Source organism: Molothrus ater, chromosome 18, assembly GCF_012460135.2.
Source record: "Molothrus ater isolate BHLD 08-10-18 breed brown headed cowbird chromosome 18, BPBGC_Mater_1.1, whole genome shotgun sequence".
NCBI lineage: Eukaryota > Metazoa > Chordata > Aves > Passeriformes > Icteridae > Molothrus > Molothrus ater.
Genome location: NC_050495.2, coordinates 1,959,930 through 1,972,896, shown reverse-complemented (window position 1 = coordinate 1,972,896; position 12,967 = coordinate 1,959,930). Strand labels below are relative to the sequence as shown.

At 52.7% G+C, this 12,967-nt stretch overlaps 1 protein-coding gene across 10 annotated transcripts in view; it reads right to left on the bottom strand.

Moving 5' to 3' along the window:
- NCOR2 (nuclear receptor corepressor 2) overlaps positions 1-9,315 on the bottom strand; it is a 225,651-nt gene extending 216,336 nt beyond the window's left edge. For 7 of the 10 annotated variants that reach the window (XM_036392947.2, XM_036392948.2, XM_036392949.2 and 4 more), the window contains exon 1: positions 9,138-9,314. The gene's annotated coding sequence lies outside the window, so the exon portion shown is untranslated. Of the gene's footprint in view, positions 1-9,137 lie in introns of all 10 variants that reach the window. The other 3 variants (XM_036392955.2, XM_036392958.2, XM_036392961.2) reach the window with 1 other exon arrangement.
- Positions 9,316-12,967: the final 3,652 nt, after the last annotated feature.

The window sequence follows — 12,967 nt, the reverse complement described above, 5'->3', positions numbered from 1 at the left end:
CAAATGGCCAAGACAGCACAGGCACTTGTTTCAAGTTTTGCATAAACTGGAATGAGTGAAGAATAGCAGGGATAGCAGCATTCCTGGCTGTGTCCTTTACAATAGATATTTTAGCCTCAGTTACCTAAGAATTAATTGGCAAAATACTCAAGAAGTTTGTAAAGGCAAGTGTGAACACTCATTATTTCTGGGCATGGTGCTCTTACCCTGGGGATCAGCCTCTAAAACAAAAATCAGTGTGTGCAGGCTGGCTGATCAGAAGGCAGGGGAGTGCCTGTGTTAGCCAAACACATTTTGTGCCTGGAGCAGCAGCCGGGTGAGCCCGGGCTGAGCAGTCGTGCACGGACACGCTGTTCCTGGAGCAGCCACGGGCCTGACTCTGCAGCCATCACCTTCCAACTCAGCCAAAGGTTCAAGGTGTTTCCGCATCAAACAAGGAACTGGAGCGGGGCAAACACAATAATACATTGTGTGGGGACTGAAACCTCCTGCTGAGAAGAAATCCACAGACCTTTAAAAAGCACAACCGAGCAAAACGCAGAAAAAAAATAAGACACAGATGGAGCTTAAAGCTCTCGTCTCATTGAGCCAGACCAAAACTCACTCTGCCTTTGGCAGGGGAAACAGGAGCAACCAGGGTGCTTGTGTCTGCCTCTGCAGCACGACTCCTCCACCTCAGGGCAAAGCAAATTCCCCATTTCTCAGCCTTCTCTGCTGTTGGCAGAGTTTAAGGACATTCTCTGAAGTGCATTAGATTTCACGAGCACCACTCTCAGTGGAGAAGATGCAAACCTCAGCTCTGCAGAGTGAGAGAGTTAAATAAAAACACAACCCTTAAGGTACATGCTGACTTCTCTCTTTACTTCTGTTTCATAATGCTGGAGAAAGCCCAAAACCCTGCAGTGTTTCTCACTCCAACACCACACAGCCCTCAGGAACGCTGCTGGCAGCTGGCTGGGTTCGGGACCAAAACCACAGCAGCTCTTTATGTGCATCTCAAGACACGTAGACATCAAAAGCCAAAAAAAAAAAAAACCAACAAAAAAAACCAACCCAAAAAAAAAACCCACCCCAACAATTTTTAAGTAGCAACCCTGTCAAGATATCAAAGTAAAGCCAAAACTAAAACCTACAAATGAAGCAAAAAAAAATAGAGAGGAAGAAGAAAAAAAGGGCTGGCTGACACCTCCTATACATGCTGCCAGCAGGATCATTTGCTCCAAAAATAAGGATGCTCAACACATCTTAACTGATGACATGACAACTGCTTCACGTCCCAACACCGAAGTTGCATAAAAACCTCTGAATACCCATTGCCTTGCAGATCAGTAAAAAAAAAAAAGAACTCTACTCACTCAGAGCAAGCAACAGACACCGTGTGCCGCTCCTCAGAAAGATTTCCAGCCCTTCATTTCCACTCAAGCATCCACTCGGGCTGCAGAGAAGCATTTCACCCCTCCGCCCTTTGCCAGTCACGCTCAGCAGCTCCAGCCACGAGGCTGCAGCTGAGCTGGCTGCCCAGGTGCCTGTGCCCACAGCATGCAAAAATACCTCAGCTGTAGCTCTGGATCCCAAAAAACTCCCTAAAGGGAGAGCTTCTGACTCCAGGTCCCCCCCCCAGACAGCAGCAACCAACCTCCTGCAGAGCCTGGATATGCTCAGGCTGCCTTGAGCAGCACCTCCTGAATAAGGGACATTTAGGACTAGAAAGACTTCAATAAGAATTCTGAAGGCTTTTTCCACTGCCACTTCAGAGAGTTCTCCCAAAACACTGAACACACAGATTCCTGTAATGCAGACTTTGCTGCATTTTATTTCTTTGACAGTTTTTAATCACCTCTGGTCTAGCATTTGGAAATTATTATTCACACGCACAACAGGAACAAGGCTGCAGGGAAACATGAATTTCACTGGCCTGCCTGGTTTTGTCTGTGGACACCACCTCACATATTACCAAATCAAAACAAGCCGGCCAACTTGAGCGTGAGGGGGAAATGAAAGGGCAGACCGGTGACCTAGAAATGAAGCTGACACTCCAGCATGAGCTTGAAACTCTGCAGCAAAGGGGAAAAAAAAAAAAAAGCTGTAACTGCTTTCAAGATGGAGCTTGAAAAGTTTATTAATGGCATTATGTGACGTGGTACCCACAGAAAAGCAAAGACTTGATCAAGGAAGTTTTTCCAATAGGAAAGAGAGGACGTAGTTATTTGGTAAACACAAGAAATTCTGACACCAATGAGGGGACATAGTTATTTAAGGTTCAGATGCCATAAAAACACCCCTACCAAACCAGAGAAACTCCCTGAGCATAAAGTTCTGGTACCAAACACCACTGCCCTGACAGACACCCAAGATTTACACACCACACCATGTCACAAATGTATGATGGTAACAGCATGGGCTTGAGGAGGCAGTAGACAAAGCTTGCTCAAGCAGTGATCAGGAATGCCAGAGTCTCAGCACTGATCCAAACTCACCCTGCCAGGTGTAATTGGTTCAAAGAGGGTGTTCACAGCTACCTTTGTTCCAGCAAGTCTCAGGCTTGAGCGAGTAACGTCCACATCAGCAGCATGAACAGCCACGGGACCGGCATCGCCCTCGGCAAGGCTGACACAGAGGCCTCCAGAGCCAACATCCAGCCCAGACCCTGCCTGCACCATCAGGTAAAGCAGCGTAAATCACTGGGGACTCACAGCCTCCCAAAACCAGCTCCTTGCAACATCACAGCACGGAGATCACGCGGCCTCGGCAGTAAACACTTACACAGAGCTTCTGCTGCAGGAGCCAGGTGCTGCCACTGATAAACCACTGCTCTCCAGGGCTTCTGCAGCACTGCAGGTACAGGTTTGAGAAGTTTGCAGAGGCCAAGGACTGAGCTACTTATGAAGTGATCAAGTACCATGCAGCTGAGAGCTGGTCTTATAAAAATTTAGCCGCTGGAGTAATTTTATAAGGTTTTAAAATATTTTCAGAAGAAAGCCAACTTTCCATTGTTTGCCACAGCTTGTTAGAAGCCCACACATCCCGCAGTGCAGAGGAAAAGACACCCTCCACCCTCTCCAGCCAGCACTGCACGGCTGGAGGCACAGGCAGATTTTCAGAAAGCTCTTTGCCTGTCATCCTACTCAGCAATTCAATTCTCCCACCACATCCCACTGACACCCAAGCACGGGGCTCTGTCCTTCACCGTGCTCTGTTGCAATAATCAGGCCCGAGCTCTTTGCACAACCACCTAAGCCTCCAGACCTTGCAATTAAACACTCCCTGAGGAAGATGAAACCTGCCCACCTGGGAGGCAGCAAGTCCTCAGGGGCTGAAGGCAGACGATGGGACGATCTGCACCAGGAACCTTCCCAAATCCTGTCATCCTCCACCCACGGGCTGACACATTTCTTTCCTTCTGCCTTCTTCAACACAGAGACAAGGAAGAGCACACTGCAAACGACTCTCCTGCCCTAACATGCACAGGACAAACCCAAACTGTGTTGCTTAAGAAGCTGGTAGGCAACATTCAGGTACCAGCACAGAGCACCAGCCAGAGCCTGCAGAAAACAGAGTTTAGAGGATGCAGAAGTCCCAAAAACTACAGGATAGATTGAAGTATTTATTCACTGAAGTATTTATTCACTGAAGTATTTATTGAGTTTACAGCCAGTTCCCTGAGCAGGCAGAGAGAAGCACACCCAACTGGAAGAGTTAACTTCCCACACGCTTGGCCAAAGCTGCATTCTGGGCACCACCGCTCTGTCCAGTGTTACGCCAGGGAAACAATGCTAAATAAAGATTACGTGGAGTGGTATTATGTAAATAATTCTCTTCCACAATGAAAGGATAAACCTAGACTGCCTGGTTAGTTATTAACCCAGGAGCCAGCGCTGCAGAGAGGAAATCCTGCCGGCTCTGCCTCCCTCCCTGACACACACACCACCCACCCAGAGAGCCACAGCCAGGCCTGCAGCTCCAGAGACAATACCCACACCATCCCTGGCCTCCCTGCATGCTGGCACTCTCCCTCGCATCACCTCCCACAGGAGGAAACTATTTGGACCCCATCACCCCTGTCTCCTCCCAGGGCAACCCCGCTCCCGGCCTCATCACTGCTGCCAATGCTCAGCTTGGCCTCCTTCCTCCTCCTCATCCTCCTCTCACCATCAGCCCAAGACACAAAGGGTTCCCTGTGCTATGATGGGAATGCACTCCTGGACACATCCCTCCTCTTGAAGGCCTTCCCTTCCCATCCCAGCTGAACCCACTTTGCTTGCACATCTTCTTCTGCCCAGAATAACTTACTCGACCTTTCTGCCTCCGTTTCTCCCTGCAACCTTCCTGCTGCCTTGGCCTCACGTCTCAATGCTTTATGTTTGTCGTACGATTTTAAATCTGTCAGCAATTCATCCATCTGCCACCTCCTGGGTTTTTAATGCTGCAAAACGTTCTGGGATCCAGCCTCGCATAAACCTCTTGGTGGAAAATTAAGCTGTACCTCATTCAGAAACCAAACTGGCTTTGAGATCATTTCTTTCCAAGGTGCTGGGCTATTTCAAAGACTGGCTTCTTCCCTACAGCGAGCAGAAAAGCCATGATGCTATCCGGTCTAAAATAAACATTATGGGAGCAGCGATAAGGGGAAATATTTCAGCTGACTAAGAGCAATGCGGGTTCAAATCCAAGCATAAGCTGATATTGCTTATAATTTGTTCCCCAGCCAAAAACACAGACTGGGAGTGAAAAAATGGAAGGCATTAAACAACAAGCAGCGTACTCAGCGACTCTGAAAAACTTCAGCATTTCCATTTACGTTATTATTTTTTTAAATAACCTTCAGTTTCACGGATCATAAAGTTAATTTGGAGTAACTTCCCTTCTCTGTAACTAGACAGAGCTGCTATCCTTTACATTCATTAATGTTTGCTCAGTGCTCTGCAGCTATAAAGAGAGCACTAACCATATCAGCATCCTGCATGCACCCAGCAGGCACATAACCACTGCTGTGCTCTCGCTGTCCCCTCCCTGTCCCCAAATCCCCTCCAGCTCTGGCACTGTGGTCACAATCACAGTCATGGACAACCACCTCCACCTTTACTGCTTTTCTTCCAGTGCCAGGCAGCTCTCCCCTGCAGGCAGGGCTCCTCTCTGGGCCTCTCCAAGCCAGATTCAGATCATCAGCAATCAGTGCCTCCTCACCTGCCCACCCTCAGCCAGGTGACGTTTCTCAGCTTCGCACAGTGAAGGCGGCAGGGGAGATGCTACCGTGTGAGCACTGCCTGCTCATGAGAAACATCCCCTCCCGGGGACCCTGCTCACCTTTAGCAGGAACAGTCCATACCCCAGAGAGACTCCAGCTGCCAAAGGCAGGTTGGAAGGAACAGAGAACTGGTGGCCTCAAGGAGGGAAGTGACAAGTAGGGTGGGCAGCAGGACTGGGGGTGCAGCCCAGATTTCTCAATTCCCAGTAAAGTGCCGCAGCTGCCTCGTGTTCAGGTCAGGGATCACTTCCCAAAACTGATGAATCACTCATTTCCTTCTGCTCTTCTGTCCTCCTTCCCTTCCTGCCAGATCCATCCCTCACTCTGATCAAGCCATTACAGGCATTTTCGTGCCCTCTGTTCTGGAGCTCCAGCTCCCTCTTCAATCTTCCTTTTGGGAAAGCAGCTCTGCTCTAGTCACGCTCATTAAATGCCACACATTTCCATTTTCTACTGCAATGCAAAGATCTATCCCTTGACATTACAGGGCAAATCAGAGACCTCAACACCTGTGTGCCAGCACAAGCCCAGCCATAAATAGCAATTCTCTGCTGCTTCCTATGTTGATACACAGCAAGGGCCCTTCAAAGCCGTGCAGGAGCCTGTGCCACAGCAGCCTCGATGAGAATCCATGACCTCACAATGCCCAAATCCTTAAGCAGCTGCAAAAGCCTCAGTCACTAATCAGAGAGGCGACTGGGTGCTGCTATACCTCATTTCCAGTTCCATTAGAGCTGACCCTGCTCTCTTGCTGAAAACTCTCAGCAAAGACTAAAGCGAGCCACAGCTCCTAAAAACGCAGCTGCACAAAAATAACAGTGCTCCAAAGAACACACTGGCCTGGATTCCCATCCCTGTGCACCCCTGCAGCCAAGCCCAGGGGCTGCATTTGGGGACCACTGCCCACAGCCACAAAACCCAGGGGGGAACCAGCACTCTGCCACTGGGAGTAACGAGCCCTCACGGTGAACAAGCAAAGCACTCATGGAGAAAGAGACTCTTCACCAGCTCTCCAGCAGACTTGCTCTGACACATTGAACTTCACATAACCCCACCAGCCTCAGTTTTCTGACTTGTGAGTGATCTGGTCAGAACGAGACCCTTGGTTAGGGATGGGGAGTACTGCACCCCAAAGGCCCTCCTCCAACCCACTGCCCTTCACAGCTGCTCAAATCAGCCACCCCAAACCCTCCTCGGAAAAGTTACCGACTTAATCCTCCTTCTGTAGCCACTCATCTAGAAACTGACAAGATCGTACCTTTCCTCCCCCCGCAGGGACACAACCATGATGGTATCTCAGGCACATCAATTATACTCAGTTTCAAACAGGTTTCTCCCAGGACAACCAGATTGCAAAAAGGATTATATTGCAGCAGAGGCCACTAAAAACCAGAACTAGGAACACTGGCAGCCATCAAGGGGGACAAATAAATCACAGCCACGTCACAAAAGATGAAGATATCTCCTATGACCCAATTCCAGCCGTGGAGATGAGTCGGGGAGCTCTCACCACGTGCAGCTATCAGCACAGCTGCATGCACACCAGCCCTGCCAATCACAACAAAACTGCCTTTACCACGCTGCATCTCCTAATTACAAGACGTGAACACGGCCTGAACCAAACCCTCTTTGGATTTAGCGCAGGATGGCTCCAGGGATTAGTACAACCTCCACTGGAGGCAGCTTGGTTCAAATCCAACCACAGCCATTAGCAAGTGAAAAGTATTGCCAAGCAGCAGCTGGCTGGTTGCTTGCACGAAACAAGTTTATGGTTTCAGTGCAGATCCTGTCGCAAAAAAATGCCAGTCACCTCCCTGGAGCTGCAAGGTGTGAAGGCAGAGGCACCCACCTGCTTCTCCAGGGCTGGAGATGCTGATGTGGGAGGCGTTCCCATGCAGGCCCAGGACCAGCTCCAGAGCCAGCCCTGACCTCCGCAGTGGTTTCAGAACCAGGTATGTTTTGCAACTTGGCAGAAACACACAGCTAAGTAACAGAAACCACCACCCACATGAAGCCAGGAGAACAAAGTACCAGTGTTTTCCTGCCCCAGACGTGTGCGTGCCCCATCTCCTCTCTCACACCAAAAATAGCTTCTACTTTTTCCCTTTTGGCAACAACAAACCGAGGTTTGAGTGCATTTGCTTTCAATAAACTAAACACGTTTTGCAAGAGTCTCTCTCACAGCGAAACTTACTCAACTAAAGTTATAAAATATTTGTCACAGGCAAAACTTCCCTCCCATGGCATCGTGGGACTCAACCCCACCAACACACTCTGCGAGCCTTGCTCACTGAATTCCTCACCCAAGGCACAGGTCCTGCACAGAGCTGGCAGACCCAGGCATTCAGGAGGTTTGAGCTGAATCCCAAAGTCACCCATCATTAGCACTGAAACTCAGAGAATTAAGCACTGTTTGATTAAAACCATCCAGGAATACACAATACACGGCTGCACTAGAGCCCTTGAAGAGTTTTGTCACCACTTCCAGAAGAGAGGGAAATGCTCACCCAGTTGTCCCAACTCACATTGGCTCCCTTTATGAATCAGTAGTAGTACCAAGTGTTTATCAGTAAAGCACACAGCAAACTTAAACTTAACCTTGCTGATAAAAACCCTATATACTAAATGAAAAAACTCTCACCCCACATGACCAAGGAACACCAGTGGAACGATATCACACCCACCAAACTGATTAAAAACATCAGATTCAGCAAAAAACCCTGACAGTTTTTCAGGCATCCAGAGCGCCAAGCTTTGCTTCACGGGAATACCGAGGGAGAGTTCAAACCATAACCGCCTGTGAAGCGAGGGGTTGGGAAACACCCACTGCACAGATCACCTCCAGCAGCACTGTCCTCTCCCGCACATTCCTGAGCTGACCCAAAACACAAAGTTCAGGGAGCAGCCGCAGCCTCGGGCGCAGGCAGCAGCGCCTGCAGGCGTGCTGGGCTTCCCGAGGGTTCAAAGCGCTGCAAGCAGCGATGGCTTGGTTGGGTCAGCACGGCCCCGGGCAGCCCCAGCCCGAGTCCTGCAGGTTTTGCTGCTTCAGTGGTGTTGGCAGCAGCCCACATGGCAGGCAGCTGCCTGCACCCACTGCAGCCTGCTCTTTGTGCGTTGTCAGGGCAAGGGAGCAGGAGGAAGGGCCGAGGGAGAAGGAGGAACAGGAAATTATAAGAATCAACAGAAAAAAAAAACAAAAAAAACAAAAAGAAAACAAAAAAAAGCGATTACTTCAGAGACCTCAGCTGGGGTTCAGAGAAACGTGCACTTGTTGCCTGCAGACACCCGGCTCAGTTACCTCCCGTAAATATTTACACGGCGAACAGCACTCGGCCCGAGGAGCCAGCCCTGCAGCTCGCGTCATGGCCGGGACCGGCCGTGCCCCCCTCATGGCCGGGACCGGCCGTGCCCCCGCTCCCCGGGCACGGCAGGGCCGCTCCGGTGCCCCCCGGATGCTCATTCACTGCTCCAACCCACCGGCCCCCAACGTGCGGGGGGCGAGAGCCGCAAACACAGCGGGATTGAACGAAAAGGAGGAAAAAAGAGGAAAGGGGGGTAAAAAAAAAGGCCCTTGGGTGCCCCCACCCCGCAGAGGGGTGTCCCCGCCAGTCTGCCAAGTGCGGGGCTCCCCCGCGCTCCCGAGCCCCGCCGCTCCTGGGCGGCGCGTTCCCTTGAGGCCAAAACCAGCAAAACCAACAGAAAAAAAAAAAAAAAGAAAATAATAAGAGAAAGTTTCTCTCCGGCGAGCAGCTCCCGTGGCACATTTTCATTTTTACGTAACGCGGCCGCCTTTCCCCCACCTGCGGAGAGCGAAGCGGAGCGGCCCCCCCAGCCCGGCCCACCCGCACCCCGGCACCGGGGGCTCCCCCGGGGCTCCCCCCTCCCGACTCACCTAATCCCGCCGGCAGCTGCCGCCCCCCATCGCCGCCGCCGCTCCCGCTTCAGCGGCCGGCAGGGCAGCGCTGGGCGCGGGGACGCGGCCCCGCCATCTGCGCCGTGTTTATAAATCCAGAGCCATGGGGCTGCGAGCCGCGCCGCCCGCCCGCCCGTCTGTCCGTCCGTGGGGCCGGGCCGCCCCTCGCCGCAGCGCCAGCCCCGCAGCGCCCAGCCCAGCCCAGCCCAGCCCTGCCCAGCTCAGCCCAGCCCGCCCCGGCGCGGCGGGAGGCGGCGGTCGCTCGCTCGCTCGGTGGCTCGCTCGGTGGCTCGCTCGGTCCCTAAGGCCGCCCCACAGCCGGCCGGGCGGGGCGGGGCGGAGCGGGGCCGCGCCGCCCGCGCGCGTTAAAGGGGCCGCGCGCGCCCGCGCCGCCCAGCGCCCGGCGGGACCCGGCGGAGCCGCGGATCGCGACACCGCGACAGCAGCTGTACCGCGACAGCAGCTGTACCCTGTTACCGGCTGTACCGCGACACGGGCTGTACCGCGACAGCGCCCCGACACCGGCTGTGCCCCGACACCGGCTGTACCGCGACAGCAGCTGTACCCTGTCACCGGCTGTACCGCGACACGGGCTGTACCGCGACAGCACCCCGACACCGGCTGTACCCTGTCACCGGCTGTACCGCGATACGGGCTGTACCGCGACACGGGCTGTACCCTGTCACCGGCTGTACCGCGACAGCACCCCGACACCGGCTGTACCCTGTCACCGACTGTACCGCGACACCACCCCGACACCGGCTGTGCCCCGACACTGGCTGTCCCCCTGTCATCCGCTGTACCCCGCACCGCCGCATCCCTGTCCCCGCCGCTGCCACCGGCTGCACCCCTGCCAGCGCCTTATCAGTGCCACCGGGTACCTCGGTGCTGCCGCCGGTGTTCCCAGCGTTACCGGTGCTTTAGTGACCCTGCGTGTCATGGATGATGTTTTGGGTACAAATCAGGGATTCTCACTTATGGTGTGAGCTGGCCACTCGTGCCGGTGGTAGTTCGGACACTTCAGAGGAGCAGGTCGGGCACCCTTTGGTTTTCTGAGCCCTGACAAAGGTTCAGCCCCGAGAAATTGTCCAGAGCATTCCACGGCAACATAGTTAAGCATTCCATGGTTAAGAAAGTTCCGTTTTCCCGCAAAAGGAAGGTGGGGGGCTTCAGGAGAAGACCCCGTAATGCACATTCCCAGCCCTGGGTTAATGTCTGTGCTGTGATCCCGATTACATCAAAAACCTTCTCGGGGTGCGATCTTTGCAGGAAAATCTGAATAATTTAATAAGCAAATGCCCACAGGAATCAGCACTGAGGCGACCCAAGTCACTGACCGATTTGAACTAATATCTTGCTTTTCCACACTTTTTCTTCGCCTCTATCCTCCCAGGGGGGATGAGGAAGGTCACATCTCCTCAGCCACCACTGTTCCCGCTGCTCTGCTGGGTGTCCCTCCCCGGGCAAGCCCACCCCTCTCCCTGCCACCAGTGATGCATGACCCCAACAGCTGGAAAAGCATCCAGAAAACCTCCCCTGCTCCAGCAGCTGTAAAAACCTCCGCGTGTCCTAACCCTAACCCCCGCTGCAGCAGCAGATGCGGGCATGCAGGGGTGCCCTGCAGCTCGCTGCTCTTTCCCTGCATTTTCCCGGCCGGCAGAGCGGGCAGCTCTCGGCATTCCTTGCCCCAATACGGCTGCAGGGCACAGGCACTTTCCCAGGCCTGGGCTCGGTCTCCTGGAGTCACCCCACTCGATCTGTAAGCACGGGCGCACGCCGCGGTGTGAGCATAAACACCAGGAGCAGCAGGCAAATGGCCTGAAATGAGCCTGGCGCTTCACAAAAAGCAGGAAAAGTTGCCCTGCCGTGCCTGTGGCAGTTGTGTGTCTGCTGGCTCAGGGCAGCATCCTTTGTGTAGCTCGAGACTTTGCTTTATCCACAGACTGTCTTGTGAAAGCAAAGGAGTGGATCAGATCTTTCTCTTGAAAATATGTTTGTCTTGGTAGGTAAAGGACTGAATTTATCCCTGTTGCATTGCAAGGCTTCTCTGCTCCAGCCATTTAGCATTTTCTGAGCTTTTTTATTTTTTTTTAAATATCTGTGATGTTTCACTTAATGAATGGAAGGTAAGTCCTGTACCACAGCAAAAAGTCTCAGGACTTTAATTTTACAGGAGCCAGGCTTTTATATCCCAGTGACCTTAGAACAACATTAGAATCAAATGTACCTAAATAAACCCCTTAGGGATGAACACACTTTCCAGCAACACCAAATACTCTGCCAGAGCACAGATGGATTTTTTGCCTGTTCTTGCAGTCCACAAGGCCATGGTGCCAAAGAGAATCACCAGGCTGATGTTGCAGTGGGAATATGGGTTTTTCACAGTGGCATTGCCCTTAGAGCAGGGGGGTTATTCCCTTGCACATTTCTAGCTCTTGGAGACTCGAGGATTTCTGTTTTCAAGCTTTTTCCCCTGGAAACTGGAAGCTTCTTGAGCTGGAGATATCACAGATAAGATTGTGGCAGCATCTCAAGGCTCCGGGAGCTGAGATTTCAGGGTGAGCCTGCCCGGAGCAGAGGGAGAGCTGCCGTGGGTGCTGTGCTGCAGAGAGACACCAACACTCCCGTTGGAGCTGGGAGACAGAGCCTGGCTGTCCCTGCAGTCCCGGTGTGTCTGTCTGTGCTGCAGATAGCTTACACAGATTTTCCTCAGCGTTTCACTTGGAAGCTGCCGTTGATAGCTATTCCATCAGATAAAATGGTAATGCGAGCCGTCCGGCAGCAAAGAGGGGGATTTCAGCCCTCAGTGGAAAACTGGAGTCCTGCCTCAGATATTTGAGATGGTCTACGTTAAACCTGCCCCATGCCCGGTACAAATGCAAGGAAATCGGGGTGTTTTCTTGCTTAGATTGACCTCAACTCCTCCAGGAAAAGAAGTGAGATGCAAAACAGGAGCCACCCTCCCTTTGAAACCACCCTCCCATAGAAAGCTTCAGGGGAAAGTGATTACATCTAAAGCAAGCCGTAGCCTTTAGCCTCAGTCAGCCTGTAATTGACTTTATCGAGCATCAGCCCACCAGGAGCAGTGTGAGTGAAAACTTTGGCGGGGGTTTACCCTCCATAACCACACATCCAGGCACAGGGATGAGGGGTCTCGGAGCTGCTGGTCTCAGGGAGGGACTGGGGGCAGCTCTGGCAAAGGGTGGAGGCAGCAGGAGGTTTGCAGCCCTGCCCTGCATGATGCAACGCAGCTGCCTCCACAGCACCTTCCCACCGCCCTGGTGACCTGCCTTTACTTGCTCCAGGCATGACAGGAATTCGGTGGGACTCGGGCGATGTGAAGGGATGGAGCTCACCTTGGGGAAGTGGATCTGTCTCAGGGAAAACACCAAGCAAACTAAAAACCTCTGCATGTTTCCCTGGGGAAGGGGGAAAGGCAAAACCCGAGGATGCAGCTGGTGCCATGGGGTCTCAAACCCACTCCCCATTCCTGCCTTTTTCTGTGCTCACCCTCAAGCTGCCAGTGATTTGCAGAAACAAATTATGCAATGTGAAATATACCAAAGTCAGTGGCACCCAGCCACGCGCAGAGAGGTGAAATTGAAGTGATCCTGGATGGTGGCTGTAAATTGGGAAATGATTCAAGCAACACCAGGCTGCCTTCATCCCCGGGGTGCAAGGGTGATCCCACCCTGTGCATCAGCCCACCAATGGAGAGGGACCCCATCAGCACCCTGACACTGCAATTGCAATGAAATTCTGCTTTCCCAGCCAGTCCTGACACTGCAATTGCAATGAAATTCTGCTTT